This window comes from Styela clava, chromosome 12 (assembly GCF_964204865.1).
Source record: "Styela clava chromosome 12, kaStyClav1.hap1.2, whole genome shotgun sequence".
NCBI classification, from domain to species: domain Eukaryota; kingdom Metazoa; phylum Chordata; class Ascidiacea; order Stolidobranchia; family Styelidae; genus Styela; species Styela clava.
This window is the reverse complement of record NC_135261.1, coordinates 19,093,786-19,112,082: the sequence shown is the minus strand read 5'-3', so window position 1 is coordinate 19,112,082 and position 18,297 is coordinate 19,093,786. Positions and strand designations below refer to the sequence as shown.

The 18,297-nt window shown below is 36.5% G+C and overlaps 1 long non-coding RNA gene across 1 annotated transcript; it reads right to left on the bottom strand.

Annotated features, from left to right (window-relative positions):
* Positions 1 to 17,102: 17,102 nt before the first annotated feature.
* LOC144430795 (uncharacterized) lies at positions 17,103 to 18,247 on the bottom strand. Its single transcript, XR_013479728.1, has 2 exons — positions 17,933 to 18,247; positions 17,103 to 17,227 (listed from the first exon to the last, which is right to left on the bottom strand). It is a non-coding gene; the product is annotated as an uncharacterized LOC144430795 (long non-coding RNA).
* Positions 18,248 to 18,297: the final 50 nt, after the last annotated feature.

Here is an 18,297-nt window from a genome sequence, read left to right as displayed (position 1 = left end):
GATCTTCTAATCGTTGATTAAGATATAAAAGGAAGATTCTATTGAAAACATATTGCCAAGCTGATTATAGTTGGAGTCAAATGCCAAGTTGCCCAACCAAAGTTGCCAGAATTGGGTGCATGAAGAGGTGGGCGAGACCATTTCATTCCCCAAATTAGAGCCTATTATTGCCAAATTATAGTCCAGATTGTAGTAAGTAATTAAAGTTACCGGTAACACTAAAATTACTATAATTAAGTAAAGTAGGATGTGGAAATAAATTGGTTACAAAGGGTGTAAGTGAGGTTTTTCATTCTTGGGTATTGATTTCAGACAAGGATATAGGAATAAGGTTGTTATTTCACAGGATATCGGAGTCTTTTTTTGATTTTTTTCTTATGTGTTTTACTTCATTTAATCACTTTGAAGTAACCTGAAAAACAAAAAATAAAACTGCGAGTAGATGTTTCAATGATTAGGTGAAGGGGAACGCTCTGAACTATTTATTACAGGCAAAAAATAATTGTTTAATTAAATGGGATGTATTGTCATTGTATAGCGATGGATAGATGATCTATGATGACATTCTGCTTGGGACAGAGAGAAATTTATCACACCATGCAAAAAACACACAAAATTTTACTATCTATACCTTGGCCAACAAGTCAACTCAAACACCATGCCCTAACATAAAACGCATGCATACATAAATGATATAAAAACCACATCCAATTACAATGACCCACAGCAAATTAAAATCTGAAGGGGAGAAACCAACATAGCTCTACTGCTCGCCTAGTTGCAATAATTAGTAACCTTGCAGGAACAATATTGTACTATCTACAACCCTTATACCACCACTCAAACATAAGACCAAGCGTGTATGATAAGGACATCACAGCTAGAAAAAGATAAAAACACGAGCGTGAAGTGATAGAATGTGTGCAGTTATTTAAAGAAAATATCATCCGGGTACGTTAGCTACCTATATATTTAAAAAAATATATATATATACTCAAGCATGTCACAATACCATTTCTTTGGTGCTGGACTAGTTCTGGCCAAGTCGTGGCAAGATATAACAATATTATTATAGCTGTTCAACATTTTCATTAAAACAATAATGTGCAAGTGTGGAGTGTCCCAAGTTTTTGTCATCGAATACCACCAGTAGTAATTTTTAATATTTGGAAACTAAATGAGACTTGACTTGTTTTTGAAAAGATTTTTTGGACTTTAAGGTCTTCAAATTTAAGGGAAGAGAATTCCAAAGTTTGGGTCCAGTAAAAGACAAGGAATGCTGACTCACGGATTTACTCATGAAAGGTACGAATAAATCAGAACTGCTTCTTCGATTGGAGGTATTTTTGACAAGTATGTCATTAAAGCAATTGGGCAGCGCATTATTATGGAAGTCGTGAGCTAGAGATAATATTTCAAATTTCATCATATCTTCAACCTTAAGTATATTTAGTGATTTGAAGTAAGATTCTACACTTTCACGTTTTCTTTTACCAAAAACTATTCTTAAAAAATTATTACAAATACTCTGCAGTTTTGAGACAAGTGTTTTATTACCATGAAGCCAGACTGAACAACAATATCGAATATGGCTAAGTAGTAATGATTGAAACATTGCTAGTAGAGCTGATTGATCAACACACTGGGATACTTTGGCAGAAACTGCTAGGTTTCTTTTTGTTTTACCAATAACATGCATTATTTGTGATTTCCATGACAGATTTTCATCAAAGATAACTCCTAGAAATTTTATTTCTTTCACTCTTTCAATTTCATTGCCATTGAGCAGTAGTTTTTTTGAACAACTCACACTTTTATGCTTGCTTGGATGGAATAATACAAATTTAGTTTTGTTAGCATTCAGAGATAATTTATTAACTAACATCCAGCTACGAATGTTGGTTAGTTCTTGGTTTGCAACTGTGAATAGATCTTCAAGGTTTTCCCCATGAAGAATCAAGTTAGTGTCATCAGCAAACATGATCGACTCAGAGGATTTCAGACACCTGGACATGTCATTAATGTAAGCTAGAAAAAATAATGGGCCAAGTAAAGATCCTTGTGGAACTCCGTGCTTCATGACACAAATATTTGTAGAGAATGAATTGTCATATTGCACAATTTGCTTCCTGTCTTGAAGGTAGCTCTTGATCCAATTGAATGGAACGCCTCTAATTCCATAGTGATAGAGCTTACTTAAGAGGATGGAATGGTCAATGGTGTCAAAAGCTTTTGAGATATCAAGAAATATTCCAATTGCATGTTGTTTGTATTCAAACGCATTGGTCAGTTTGTGTACCAAAACATTAGCAGCCATAGCAGTGGAGTGATGCTTGCGGAAACCAAATTGATGCGAGTGGAAAACATTGTTAGTTTCAAAGTAGTTTGACATTCTACTATACATTATTTTTTCAAGAATCTTAGAAAATGATGGTAAAAGACTAATAGGTCTATAGTTTCCAAGATCTGAAACACTACCCTTTTTAAAGAGAGGAAGAACTTTGGATGTCTTGAAGCTTTCAATGAATAATCCACTAGATAGTGAAAGATTAAATATATATGTCAGGATATCAATAATATGTTCTGGAACATATTTCAATATTTTGAATGGAATACCATCGATTCCAAAACTTGACTTGGGCTTCATATCGCGTATAATATTTTTTATTTCTAATGATGTAGCTGGCCTTAAGAACATGGATGAGGATTCTTGCTTCCCAAGATATGAAATGTAATTTTTGTCACAGCCAGCTGGTTGTGGCATACAGTCAAGCAGGCTTTGTGCCACTTGGGAAAAGTGTTCATTAAATTTATTTGCAGTTTGTGTATTACTGCAATCAAATCCAATCAAAGGACAAGAATTTGTTTTATTTTTACCAATAAGTTCATTAATTGTTTTCCACACTGCCTTGATGTTGCCTTTGTGAGAAGCAAATTTAGATTTGTAATAATTTGATTTCTTTTTGTGGAGCAATCGAGTATAAAGGTTCCTGCATTCATTGAACTGTAATTTGTGCTTGTCATTTATGTTTTTATTGTTTATTAATTTCTTATAAAGTTTTTGTTTGACTTTGTTTAGTTTGCGTAACTCAGTATCATACCAAGGTTTGTTTGATCTGTCTGTTTGTTTTTTGTAAGGAAAAGATTGAGAGTAAGCAGTGGAGAATTTTTCAAAAAAAATTTCAAAGCAAGTGTTGGGATCCTCGATGCTGCTGAAGTCATCAATATCAATAGAATTCAGTTCATTCATAAAAGTATTCAAGTTGGACGAAGTAAACTGGCGATAAAGCGTTTCAATTCTGGTCTGAATTTGCTTTTCTAGAAGAGAGCATTGTACAATCGGCAGATGATCAGAAACACATTCTGCTAAAACAGCACTGTTAATTTTTTTATCATATACGTTTGTCCAGATGTGGTCTATACAGGTAGCAGAACTTGAAGTTATCCTGGTGGGGCAGTTTATCAAAGAATAATAGGCCATGTTGTGCATAATATCAACAAATAGGCTGGTATTCATATTGGACTCATCAATAAGATTATAGTTGAAGTCACCCATTATATAATTATAATTCAACCTGTTCATCTTTGAGAGAACTTGGGACAAGAGATTCCGAAAGTTAGCATTGTTCAATTCATCAGTTAGTGGTGATCTATAAATAGTACCGCAGGTTATTGTTTTATTTTCCAATGATATGTCAATGAATATAGATTCAAAAACCTTTTCGCACATTATAGTAATATCTTTGCGGACAATGTATTTCAAATCATTTCGAATGTAGAGACCAACACCACCACCTCGGTGATGAGATCTACTATTAGAGATAAAAACATAGCCATCCAGTGCATTGAAATGGCCATTTGTACCAGATACAATCCATGTTTCATTTACAGCAATTACATGAGGCTTACAATTCAGTGAATTAACTAGTGCTTCAAATTTTGTGAAGTTTTTGAAAGAGGCTAAAGATCTGATATTGATGGAGAGAGTCATGAAACCACTTAGTTTAAGGCTGTCGTTGAATTTAAGGGCATTGACATCACTGGAGCAGATATATTGATTTGAGCAATTGTACAAGAAAACACTATCAATGTTGTTGAATTCATCAGTATCAGTATTGGCTGGTTCAAGAAACAGTTTGTTGAGGTATTCAGGATCAAGAATTTTGGCAAGTGCCTGGGCTTCAGCTTTTTCTGTATGAAGGGGAACAAATAACTCAGATATTTCAGAAGCAGAGAGACAAGAGAATGGCATACAGTCTATTTCACAAAGGAAACAGCACCAAGGTATTTCATCAGCTTCAGATTCAAGGTTTTCATATTGTTGTCCAGAAATATTGGTACATTTTAAATGTATCCAAGAAGAACAAATGTCACAATAAAGACCTTTTTGATTGATTCGAACTGATTTGTGGCAATTTCTACATGGGTATTTTAAATTAGTTTTCATGGCAGTGGCACAACAAAATAAAAGTAAAAATAAAAATGAATAAATAAGTCAAATATCTAGTCTGGCTATATAGGTTTCCAGATGTTTGAAAGATGGAGAACCATTGATTAGACAGCACTAGCCTATTTAAATAAGAAAAATGGAGATTAGGAATGAGTTAATCGTTCCCCGCTGCTCATAGGCTACCGTCTTGAGGTTGGTCCCACTGAACGGGCAGCAGCCTTGGAGTAGAGGGAACGAGAGAGAGTAGTGATATCATTTAAGGAAGATATTACTCGCCTTTTATCTAGGTAAGCGTAGATAATCCCATTCATTGTGCTCACTTTTTGTTTTCCGAAGGCTTCCTTGGCAGCGCTGAGTAGCTTGAGCCTGCTACGGGTCAAGGACTCAGTGATGGACAATCCGCTGCCTTTGAGTTCTTTTTTTCTACCATACACCATATTCTTCGTTGATCTTCTGACGAATTTGATGATGATGGGGTTCTTCGGAGATCTTGATTTTAATTTGTGAGTAATATCAATGTCAGTGTTCACAATAGGATGGTTGGGTTTAAGGCTGTCGTTGAGAGTTTTCACTACCAAGTCTTCGAACTTATGGTATTCAGTTTCTGGCACAGAACTACAGCCATGGAGAATCACACAGTTTCTTCGGCTGTATTGTTCTAAATCGTCCTGTTGCTTTTCACAAATCTCCAGCCTGCTAATAATCTCCTGGATCTTGGAGGAGATTTGAGCCACGTCATTCTGGAACTTAATGATATCCTGGGACTGGTTGCCATGGTCTTTAGAGGCAGATAATAGAGTTGCATGTGACATTAGCTCTTCTTGCTTGGCCTGAAGAGATGAGATAGCTGCCAGAATCTGGGTTTGGACTTCCTTGTTCATCTTTAAGTAACGTTAGTGCAGTAGTGTGATTGATTGCAAGGTAAAATTAGGTAGGTATGCAGATAGTATATCCAGTAAGATCCACTTACAATAATAGTACAGAAGGTAGTAGGCTATCGTACTTTCAGTCTAATCAAAGATTACAATAACATCTGCAAACTTAAACAGGGAATAATATGGAGTTATCCAATGTTGTTCGCCTACTTTACATCAAGTTGTATAAAGGGACTGAAAGCTATGGGCAGGGGGTATGTATATTCACTTGGCTAACAAAGACAGTCCCCGGGCTCGTAATAGAACTAAAATGAGGAAAATCGGAATAGAATTATGGCCTAACCTGGTACATATACTACAGGAGTACCGAGTTTTCTATATTTATACAGGGGACTTACAGCTTAATCGTGTGTCGAACCACGACCTCGCACATGATTGATTGTTCTCACGTAAATTTGATTTATTGGAAAACAATATCATCGACATTTCCATGATGTGTTTTTTTTAAATCACTGAAATATTTTGTCATTTTATGTTCTTGTACAGAATGCCTTTACATTTTTAAAATCTACATAACTGGATCACTCTGGCTGTGCGGTGTGGCGATGGTGGCACACGCCCACCACTGCACCTCTGATTATCCTGCGTTGGTTCGAATCCCACGCGGGGTTAGTTAAGAGGATTGCTCGCCGTCGTAGTGATTAAGCCGTTCTATCGGCTTTCCTCTCTCCCGAGGAAAGCGTAGCAGTGTTGATACTTAGACACCTGGAGATGCCAACATATTCGAGCAGTAAAAAAAATGATCTGCAATGAAATATTTAAAATAACTCAGCAATAGTAAAATTCTCTGAGTTTCTTCCCTCGTTGTTTTTGTCCCCTAAAAAAGACAAACTGGCTTTGGTTTGAAAAATGATTGTGTGAGTCGATGAAAAAGAAATCACGAAAGTTTATATGATTCTTTTCATCTGTCCTGCTTGCTCGACAGTCGGACAGCGCGAGAATCCCTGGCATCTCGTCAGTTTTCAGTCCATAGCGGGCAAGGGATTAGTTTAATGGGGATGCGAACAGGGTGGAACACGTCTGTTAACGACGAGATGACGCTTGCCCAATCGTTTCACATATGCCAGCTAATGCCAAAAAATGTGTGGCTGTACCAGAAGGAAATGAAGTTTATATGAAAAGATTTATGAAACTAGAATTGGATGCAGTTACATTTAGCAATAGGGGTGGGCATTTCGAATCGAATAGTAAATTAGTCGAATAGGTTCAAAACAAAATTTCGAATCGCGGCCATCTTGTTTTTTTTTTCTTTCCGCCAATGGTCGAGGTGAATTCCTCAAGTTTTTTATTGAAGCCATATTTTTTTTCAACGCAATTCAGACGTATGACTATTTTCTGTAATAAGTTATTGATAAAACGTGTTTCTTATTGTGTATGAACTCTCAGCAATCTGTCTGAGTGATGTATTCTATGTTTTCAGTGATTCATTTGTTGACAGGACCAATTACAATAAGAAAGTCGCATACAATTATATATATATCTCCCGGGTAGCCTATTCCAGATTCGATTCAAAGAAAATATTCTATTCGATTCTGAAATCATCAGGTATTCGGAAATGCCCAGCCCTATTTAGCAATGAACGCGATTTGGAAAATCGATACAGCCATTTTAAACAAAAGAGGCAGGAAACCTCGACTTAAAACAATATATATATATATATACCGTTAATTCCATTTTTAATTAGTAGTATTCCTTCATGTATCTGGAGTATGTGACTGCGATATTGTTGAACGCTACCTTTATATTTGATGAGTTCAATTGTGTTTTAGCATTAGTATAAAATTTTTGTTATTAACGCTATTCTGGTGATAATTTATAATTGGATCTAAAGTAACTGTTTTAAAGTACAACCCTGAGACAAGTCTTGTTTGAAGATGGACTGTTGTGTTAGACACCTGACCATTGATTACACTTAGCTCCGTTGAGAGTTCAATTTTCGTCACTCGCTAAAAATGATATATGTCATGAATACTCTAAAAATATATTCAAATATTATAAATGCTAACTAAAATAAAGTAACCAATAACAAAACACTCTACTTGTACATTGAGAAAAACCAATGTCCTTGCCGGGCGTATCACTAAGATATGTCGGCACCGACTTCAGCATTTCTGTTAGGTTCTAAACCTGGTTTCTAGGTTTTCAAAAAAATTGAGATTTAAAGTGGTTGTTACGGTCCTACTCACGAGGCGCGCTACAAAAGCATGGGCTGCAGAGATCTTTTCCGGGTGATGCACAGCAGGATTTTGAGCTTGGTGTCAAGTTATGCATTGTATGTCCACGTGCAAATGTAGGTGGGTACAAATATTCGTTGCTGCAAATGTCCATTAATGCCAAGTGTCATGGGTGCAAATGCATATGGGTGCAAATGTCCATTGGTGGAAATGTCCCTATAGGTTTATTTGTACGTGGGTGCAAAGATAATGATACCCATTCAATTAAATATGTGTTCGGCTTCAGTGCATAATACCGGTTTGAAAAAACAAGTCTAGTTTGTAATATATATTCCACATAAAAATATATTTTTAATACTATTATAACATCAACTACTGCCATGTTGATTCCGATCAAACATTTCTTCATTGCGCTACACTTTTTACTCATTATCTTTGTATTTTACTGAATGCACCTCCTGAAAAGCTTCTGGTTTACAATTATCGCCACGGATGAGAACCTCTTTGCAAGTTTTTTGGGGTCCCTGTACCTGACGTACCATTTCCTCACACAAATAAAGGCGCAAATATTGTGGACGAATATCTTGCCACGGATCCAATCATGATCGAGATTGAAAAAGAATAGATGCTGTCGTTGGCTACCATAGCTTACTTGTTCTTTGTTGCATTGGTGGATACAGTTTATTCAGCTGGGCCAACGAATATCTGGAACTTTCTATATAGTGCAGCTGAAGCTTCATGGAATAAACTCGTCTAAATTTCTTAATAATTCCTAAATATACCTAATCTTTATGATTATATTGTAATAGTACCATATAAATATATTTTATGTCTGACGATAATCGACAGAATTCATTTTGTTGTTTTCCTAGTATTGCTATCCATTCTTGAATAATCCTAATGCACAAGTTATCATAAATGACGAAAATAACTTATTCGACTATATTGCTTTTTTATTGGCGCTCAGTCTTGGGCAAAGTTTTTCATGCTGAAAGAAAGGGCTGTGCTGAGAAAATTTAATTCTTATTGCAAATGGACGCATTGAGAGAAGTACCATATAATACAGTTAACCTTAGTTAAAATTTATTATGAAAAATATTTCAAATTAAAAGTTTTTTGAAGAAATATATTAGATGACAAGGTAAAACAACTGACACAAATTGACTTGACAAAGCATGCAGTCCATGGGCTGTAGTTTTACCACCTTTGTCACCTATATTCATATAACGTTATGTTATTCGACTTAAAAATATGATAGGAATCTTACTTTCTCTGTAATTGTAATTTGCTGTAGGCCCGATATAGACGGCAAACATAACATTTGGGAAAAGTCTAAACGTCGATACACTATAGTACGCATTATGCCACTAAAAAGGCCCAATATTTCTGGTATACTGGAAGTATAGCCTCTGTTATTAATTAATGGTGAAGGTCAAATGTTTTAGCCGCAGTTATTTGGACTTCTCCGTTTTTGCAAATCAAAATAAATCCCCGGTGGGGTATTGATCGTCGTCCCATTAATGTTGCGGAAAGGGTCCACTAGAGTCTCTGATGGCTTGTCATTGGAAATAAAGACTAATTCATCACGTTTTACTACATAACAAACAATTATCTTATTGCTCCGACCCAATAGGCGGTAACGATCACAGTTTTCGCAGTTGTGGGCATCGTGCTTCTTCATCTGTGAACATTATGCTGTCAGCACTGTGGTGCTAGCAGTTTGTATACACAGATCGGCTGCAACATCGACCACTGACGACTACAGTTTTTGTACCTATGCTGGGACGAACTAAAGTGTAAGTTTAAAGAGTTAGATTTGAAACTTTATAGCATTAACATCATACGAGTTTGTTATTGTTCTGTGGTTATTTTAGGAAAATAAAATTACAAGCCTAAATTAATCTTAATAATTGGATCGAAAATTAACGAGGTGTTAAGCCGTGTTCATCTTTCCAATGCATATAAATATATATATATATCAATAAAATTGTGAGTTGAGATTTTGCTCTTATACTCATTTTTAAATAAAATTAAAGTAATCGTTTTGCAAATTCATCTGTGGTTCGGAAGTATTCCATCAATACAAAAAGTCTGGAAAACACAAAGATGAAACTATACAAACTAGGGTTCCGCAGCACTTTTTACAGTCCAAAGCCCGTTTTACTTTTAGAAAAACACCGATTTTCAGTAGAATGTAATGTCACACAGTTCCATATTTATATGACGAAAGGATAGCACAGGCAGGGGCGGACTAAGCCCCTTTGGTGCCCTAAGCACTGGAGGCTTTGGTGCCCCCATATGTGTCTTTTAAAATACATATAATTAAGTGTATTATCCATCAAAAATACTCACAACCAACAGTAAAAAAATACAACTTCTACGAACATTTTTAGGTTTTCTTACAATTTTTTGACTGTGAAATTTTGCTCATATTCCCAAAACCAATCTTATTCTTACATTATACATCTTTTACATTAAATAATGAACAACACAAAATTTTGAAAAGATGAAGTTGAAATAAAACAATACCAACAGTCAGGAAGCAAACGATGTTTTTCGGTACATTTACTTGAATTTGATTCTGATAAATTTTCTCATATTATCAAAACAAGTCTCTCTCCATACTAGATACTACGCCACTGACATTACAGAGGCACCACTAACATTTGAAAAGACAGAAGTCTTTCACTTACTTTCAAAAAGTTTTTTCCTAATTTTTTCAGCTGCAAAGTCTTTGATTAGATCCTCAAAACTAAGCTTATGTAACACATCTGCCTCCATACTCAACAGAGATAAAGCATCTAGTATTCTAGTCTGTCTTGTTTCATAGTTGTTCTGTAGGGTTTTTTAATATACTTCAGCTAAGAAAATGAACGTTCTACTGAACAATTTGTGATCATTAATGTTAAAAATATTCGAAAGCTAGTGTCTACATTTGGAAAGGCGCACTCAATGTTATATTCTACAAGAATTTTATAAAGTTCAGCATGACTGATACTTGATTTTTTTTCCTGTGTCATTGAATTTATGGAGCACATATAAATGAAACTGCTGAAGCTCAGCTGAGAAATTACTGTTGAAATCTTCTGTGTAAGCATCAATGAGCTTTTGACAACCCTGCGAATACCTTTCCTTCTCAGCAGATGAAGAGACATTTGGTTGCAGTGGTAGCGTGAGCGCTTCATAGCGTTCAAATTCATCTCGTGGAATGCGCAGCTGGCCTCGTAATGATGCATACAGATGCGCGCATGTTTGTAAGTCTACATTCTCACTTTGCAGAACTTGACTTACTCTGTGAAAATTCTGTAAAATTTCATTCCAAAACAATAACATAAAACGAATTCCAGCTCTTGCATTTTATCTGCAATATAAGTAGTCTAGCTGCCTAGGTTTGCATCAACTGGCTTAGCAGAATATGATTTCCATATATTCTGGGAATTGTCACGATTAAGACTCATGCGTCAAGTCTCAACGTGAATCGAAATACCAAATGAACCGAGTACAAACTGCAGTTTAAAATTTTACCAGTACTTATTAGTCTAGTCTACCTTACCAGAAACTCCCCAACTTCGCTGACCTCTAGATTGCTGAAATGCGATCGCGGAACCGCCACATAGTGCGCCATTTTTAATTTTGATGGTGTCGCTACACCAAACTTTCGACAAGTAAGTTTCAGTGTTCATCACTAATGTACCTTTCCCCGAGCATCAACCTCCTTGTTGACTTCGAGTAATTGGCCAATCAGCAAGATGCAATAAGTGACGTAACAATGCACTCTTTTCGCATCCGCTCAGACACTTATCTCACTCAGACAGATTTTCAGGCATGGTTGTAAACATTATCTCGTTTTCGCGTTTTTTATCTCTATTCGTTAGTTTTCAGTTGTGTTTCGTGAATTTGAGTATAAATCAGATAATTAAATGATCACCATGTCTTTTTATAAGTCTTAATTAAACTGCAGTAAATGAAAAATTGGTGTAAAAATAGCTGTGTTAGACTACGCTAAAATTCCTTACAGGTAATTATAAAAATGGTGATTATTGTACGCCATGAAACATAATGATGGTCTCAACAAATACCCCATTTTACAGGGGCCAACTCGCGAAACCACTCTTAAAATAAGCCCCGAGAATTTTGCAATTGTAAAGTATTGGAAGAATTTTTCGGGGGTCAAATGTCGGGAAAAGGTCCATTGATGTACACGATTTTTTAAAGATAGTTCGCAAACCTCCAAACATTGATCGAGAAGCTTAATATGATGCTAGAGGAAAAAAAAAATACGAACAAGTCTGAGTTGTCTGTTCAACTCGTAATATTTTATTAAATACCGATGAACTATTGAAAATTCTGTTATAAAATTTTTTTGTGGTGCCCCCCTTTGCTTGGTGCCCTAAGCACGTGCTTATATTGTTTACTGGTTAATCCGCCCCTGAGCACAGGAATATTCTTTCGGGTTTGAAACGTTTTGCTATTCTCCATTGGCTTTTTAAATTATTTTTTCCATATTGACATGACCCAAAACTGACGGGAATATTTACCAAAGTCCGCGTTTACCGCTTCAAATGTTTCACATATTTTCATGATTATTTCAAATTCGTTATGTTGTTTGGTGAATACGTTTAAATTATACATTTGGCTTTTTACCATGATGTCCACATCGTGATTTGATTGGTTCCATTACATTTGAACCCATGACAATTGCACCTGTATGCTATTGCACCTATGGAATTTTTTTTGTTTCACGGATAGTTAAAACCATACTAACCCTAACCCATGGGTTTTAGCACCCGCATATAGATTGAACCCGTGGATATACGCATGGGTTCAAATGTACGGTCACCGATTTGATTAACTTCCTTTCTGTTCTACGTTTAACGATGGATTTTCAAATTATCGTGTGTCTCGTAAAATTTGTGACGCGCTACATAGGGGAATGTATAACACAATTTAACTATCCTGATCGGTATAGTCGTAATAATGTGGAAAAACGCTTGTTTTTGCATAAATATGGTCTCGTCTTAAAACGGATAGCAGAAAAATACCATGCGAATTGTATGTCATTAATTAACATTTTCCTTTGCATGGTACTGGAATGTATCAAAGTACTTCCTAACATACAAGATAATCAATTACGCCTTAACGGATGGAAAATTTTTAAATAAGAACGCTTATTCAATGAGCGGAGGGCGTCAAAATATTCTAAGAATAATCTGCCATATTTAAGAAGATCTTAGACTAATCTTAATGAAGGCTCACTTGGTATGGCTTGGGACCCTACTTCCATGCGTTGTTAAGTGTTTTTCATAACGAACGCAGAGCTACTACGTTGCAACACGTAATTGCCAAACGTCGCTGCATAACGAAGTAATTAAAAACGTCGCTGTTTAACTCAAGTTGGCGCAGAGCACATATGAAGAATTGGAGAACATTAAAAAAATAGCTTATACAATTTTACTGGTGCACGATAAATACAATCCAATGATACCACTCGAAAGCTATCTTTAACCTCTACAAATGTGTCGATATCATATTAGGTTAAAACAAGAACAAATCGAAGTTTTTGTTATTTAATTGAAAAGCTTTTCAAAAAAATTTCACGCTTTTCAATTTTGCCGATTTTTGTACGATAATCGCGACATTTTATCTCCATCTCATAATTATTCTCCTAGATCAGGGGTGGGCTACCTTTTTCGGCTCGCGTGCCATAATCGACTAAATTTAACGACAAAATTATTCCGCGTGCCGACCAAAATTAAAAACAATGCTTTGCTACTTCCAAAGCAAAAATACACAATAATAAACCTTTTAAACATGTACAGACAGGTTCACTATTCAGGTAAATATGTGTCTGATTAATAGATTTGATTACTTTTATATCATTTTCTATCAGTGAGACTTTTGCTGCTGCATTACCGCTGATAGAGATTTCACGCTGGGTTTATATTTTGTATCTTTCAAAGAAATACGCGAACTACTGGTTTCATCTTTCGGCTACTTCTGTTACGTGACTTAATAAATTACATAACTGAGAACAGAGATTCACAAATATATGTATATGAAAACATGGAGAGTAATTGTAAAATTCGAACGTGAATTCCAATCCACTCAACGTTATTGTAGTGGAGTTCTATTTGCACCCGCACCCGCCTTGAAGAATTATGCGCAATGTCCCAGCTTCTAGTAACTGCACAACCAAAGTAAAGAGGCAACGAGATCCTTAGAAAACGAACTGTATTCATCAATCTCCACATATGAGTAAAACGTTGCTACAGCGCAGAAACTTGAAGACCAACGATAAAACTAATTTATAACGACACGGATGCACTAGAAATAAGCAATGAAAGAATGATAAAAGAACATCCACAGTAACAAGCAATAATAGACAATACAAAATATGACCCAACTGAGCTAAATTAATATAACAGATTTCACGAAACCCGAACCCCTAATGTAAACTATATCCAAGACAAATCTCAATACTAAACGACATTTTCGCAATCCCACAATGCCGTATAGAACAAAGTATCAGAAAAGCGTTATCTCAAAATTCGGGGGGAAAGTTTCACTCCCTATGTCTTCACTATGGCGCAATAATGAGTCACCGTCGACAGGTAATCAAGATAATAAAGATAGAACATAATTTGTCTGGGATTGTTAATATAATGGAAAAATATAAATGGACGGATGTGTGAGGCGTGCGAGGTCAAATCTAACAGTAATGCCATTGCAAAGTTTTTAAGACACGAAAAATTTTCGGGAATTGCATCCTCACGCAATAGTTAGTTTTCTGCACTTGTATTCCCTTCCCTAATAGCTTGTATTTCTTCCGAAATCAATTTATAACAGTAAGTTAGCAAGCATTTCTAACCAACATGATGCACAACCTCATAAATCAAGCAAAGACGATTGAAAAGGGTGGCACAGACGAACTATACGTAAGAATATAGCCAAATGGATGCTGCGCACTTCTCAACGAGAGCACACTCAGTTGTTACGTCATAATTTATTTCTTTGTAGCCACATGTCATGAAAGGACAAAATGTTTAAATAAATAACGGATTGTTAACAAACGATATTGAATAAACGAACAACTAGTTTCATCAGATAATTCAGTCTTGAAACTTTTGATCTGTAGAAGAATGATATCGTTTACGAGGCCTCGTTCGCGTGCCGAATAAATGGGCTCGCGTGCCAAATGTGGCACGCATGCCAGGGGTTGCCCCCCATGTCCTAGATTGTCTCTCAAACAATATAAAACTTGTCTAAATATAATGTAAGGTTCGTGAGATATGAGGTTTCAAAGTTGCATAGCTAACACGGGATAATAAGATAACTATCGCAACTTTCACGAAACCGCACGTATTGTTCCACTAGACTAGGCAAATAGCAAAAGAAAAATGCTAAAGTTACCGGAATAAAATATAAAACAGTACCAAATTAACAAACAAAACCTGATCAGCAGACTGACTTTATGTATATTTTTTGGTGGACAAAACAATTAAACTTTCACTCTCTCCCTCTAAAACAGACTGAGGCTGCGCCGAGATTCGTCGAACCCAAAATGGCGTCCAATATGCATCATTGCACACGGTGTCTCCACTTGGTTTCGTTGGTTTATAGTCACTTTGGACTACACCACTGAGGTGTATGTGTTAATAGAGGACTTGCACGGGTCACGTGACTTTGTTACTGGACGGCAATAAAATAAAAAACGTCCATTTGGCTCCTGTCAGTTGCAAGTCGGATTATACGTTTCCGTTTTGTTTGGCTGTTGAAAATGGTTATTCCGTATTGTTCCGTTGGCTGTACGTATAGTATAGACAACGAAATGGATCTTTAGTTATATTCCACTGATTTCAAAAGATCCGGAACGTCGCCCAATGTGGATATCATCTATTGCCTTTTGACAGAACTGGTTGGTGTCAAGTTCAGAAGCCATCTTACTTGTGTTTCACTGTTTGCGGACAGCACTTCGTTGATGGTGAGTGATAATGTGGTGATAGTGTGCCGTTATCAATTTCTTATACTCACAAGCTCCCTCATTTCAATGGAAAGCAGATGACAAACTACTGTTATTAGTAGGCCTAGGCGTGGGCCTACTTGCAGTTGCAGACCTGACTTGTGTAAGGCAGTAAGGAATTAATAATCAATTGCTATAAGGTATTGTTTGCCTAATTAGCACCAGTGGTCATGCAAAAAATAACCAGAATTCAATTGAATTCGCCATCTAGGAATACGCTCGCCACCGCATCTCTGATCTCCCTGGTAGTTTCACAGGTTTCAATCCCATGCGGGGATAGTTATGTGCTAGAGGATTGCAGCTCTACTCCCACCGAGGGTGGTTCAAATGACCGCTGATCGGTTACGACCATTCCCCACCATCCAAGTCCATGATGCTTCTGAAAACAAATAACTGCCCCCCCAAATAAATCCTATCCTAATGGTGTTGAACAACTGATCCAAAATGTCTTTTTATTGTCATTGGTAAAAAAGATATGCTACCCGGAATCAAATTCATTCACGACTAGTGGCTGTGGTGGTATATGAACATAAATTTCACACTCCTTGATCGTTAGATTTTATGAAAACTCTATCTGTATCCATTATCTTACAAATATGGGTGCGACCATGGAATAGATGGATGGCAAAGTATAAGTTGCAACAGGACCACAGTGGCACAAGACCTTAGCTTGCGTGGCTTAATAATACATCCTCAGTATCCATTTATTGATGCTTATCGCAATGAAAAAGTAACTTGTGATTACTGTGGATTGGTGGAGATAAAGTGTCCATTGTGCTTCAACGAAAGCAACTTCAAGACGACCCTATCAAGAAAAAAAAATTGTTTTGGTTTCACACACTTTACAGTAATTATAAAGTATATTTGAAAAATAAAGCACATCAAAAATGTATTTTTAAAAAACAATTGGTTTTATCTGCAGATACTAGGTTGATATTGAGATTGACCATTTCAATGCTAAATTTTCTTTAGTCGACAGGCACACTTGATTCGCAAAGATTTGTGAATGCGCACAGTACACCAATTTGTCTAATGTATTGATTCCATAGGCAGGAGGTTGTGGATCGGTGCTGCTCAGGATGGGATATTTTTGCCTCTAAATGCATATCACGTGTTTCACATGAATCCATCGTGCTCAGATTCGACTGTTTTCAAGGTCTGAAGGCTCCAACAGCCTTATTTTATGGGTACACAAGAGAATTTTCAGTGTGGCATGCATGGGTCAGTTGGAGTCACTAACCTCAAGATATCTTTAAGCAAGGATAAGATAACCTGGAAGTAACATTCCATAATTTAGAGTAAAAAATGTATCTGCCTCCACAGCCATTTCAAATGAAAGATATGATGCCTCGGGGATAATTTCTATCAAATATTTTACAGTATTATGGTTCTAGTGAAAAGGGGTGTAGGTGGCTTTTTTTTAAGTGTGGTAGGTCTAGTCGAAAGACACATTAAATGTTTATGCTAACAACTGCAAATTAATATTGCAACGCATACAAGTTAACAGAATTTGTTTAAATGGTCCTGACTTTTGCCTTTCTGCAAAATCCCCCTTTTTCTAACTATTCTCTTCCTCTCTGGGGATGGCGAAAATTCAAATATCGATGGGACATATAAGCAGCTGATAATGGGTTATCTTCCCTTTTTCCTGAAAATAAATTAAACACTAATCATCATTTGACAGTGCCAAGTTTGTGTATCAGATCAGTAATAAATTACCTGTTAACTAACAAAACAATCAGACAACACCTTCAGACCATTAATGAAGATTTCTTTCAATTTAAAACGCAACTATGCCTACCAATGTGGGTAGTTTTCAGGATAGAATTATCTGTGGTTGGGGACAGATTGCAAGGTGCAACATCGTACGCTTACCATTCTATGTCGGGATTAGTTAGCCAGGTATTTGTTTTGAAAGCATGGACTTGATAGGGATGTCGTAATCGACCAGCGGTCGTGTGAACCACCCTCAGTGGGAGGAGAGCTGCAATCCCCTCGCACATAACTATCCCCGCATGGGATTGGAACCTGTGAAATTCCCAGGGGGATCAGAGATGCGGTGGCGAGCGTATTCTTAGATGGAGAATTCAATTGAATTCTGGTTATTTTTTGCATTAGCACTGGCGTTGAACTTTAGATATCTATTCAACTTTTCACACTCACTAATAGATTACCTGCTAACTAGGGAAACAATACCTTATGGAAATTATTGATTAATACCTCACACGAGTCAAGTCTGCAAGTAGGCCTACGCCTAGGCCTACCAATAACAGTAGTTTGTCATCTGCTTTCCATTGAAATGAGGGAGCTTATGAATATTTAAAAAAATTGATAACGGCACATTATGACTCACCATCAACGAAGTGCTGTCCGTAAACAGTGAAACACGAGTGAGATGGCTTCTGGACTTGACACCAAGCAGTCCTGCCAATAGATGATATCCACATTGGGCGACGTTCCGGATCTTTTGAAAACAGTGGAATATAACTGAAGATCCATTTCGTTGTCAATACTATACGTACAGCCAGCGGAACAATACGAAATAACCATTTTCAACAGCCAAACAAAACGGAAACGTATAATCCGACTTGCAACTGACAGGAGCCAAATGGACGTTTTTGTTTTATTGCCGTCCAGTAAACAAGGTCACGTGACCCGTGCAAGTCCTCTATACACCTCAATGGACTACACCGAAATCCGATTGAATTTCGTCTCGCA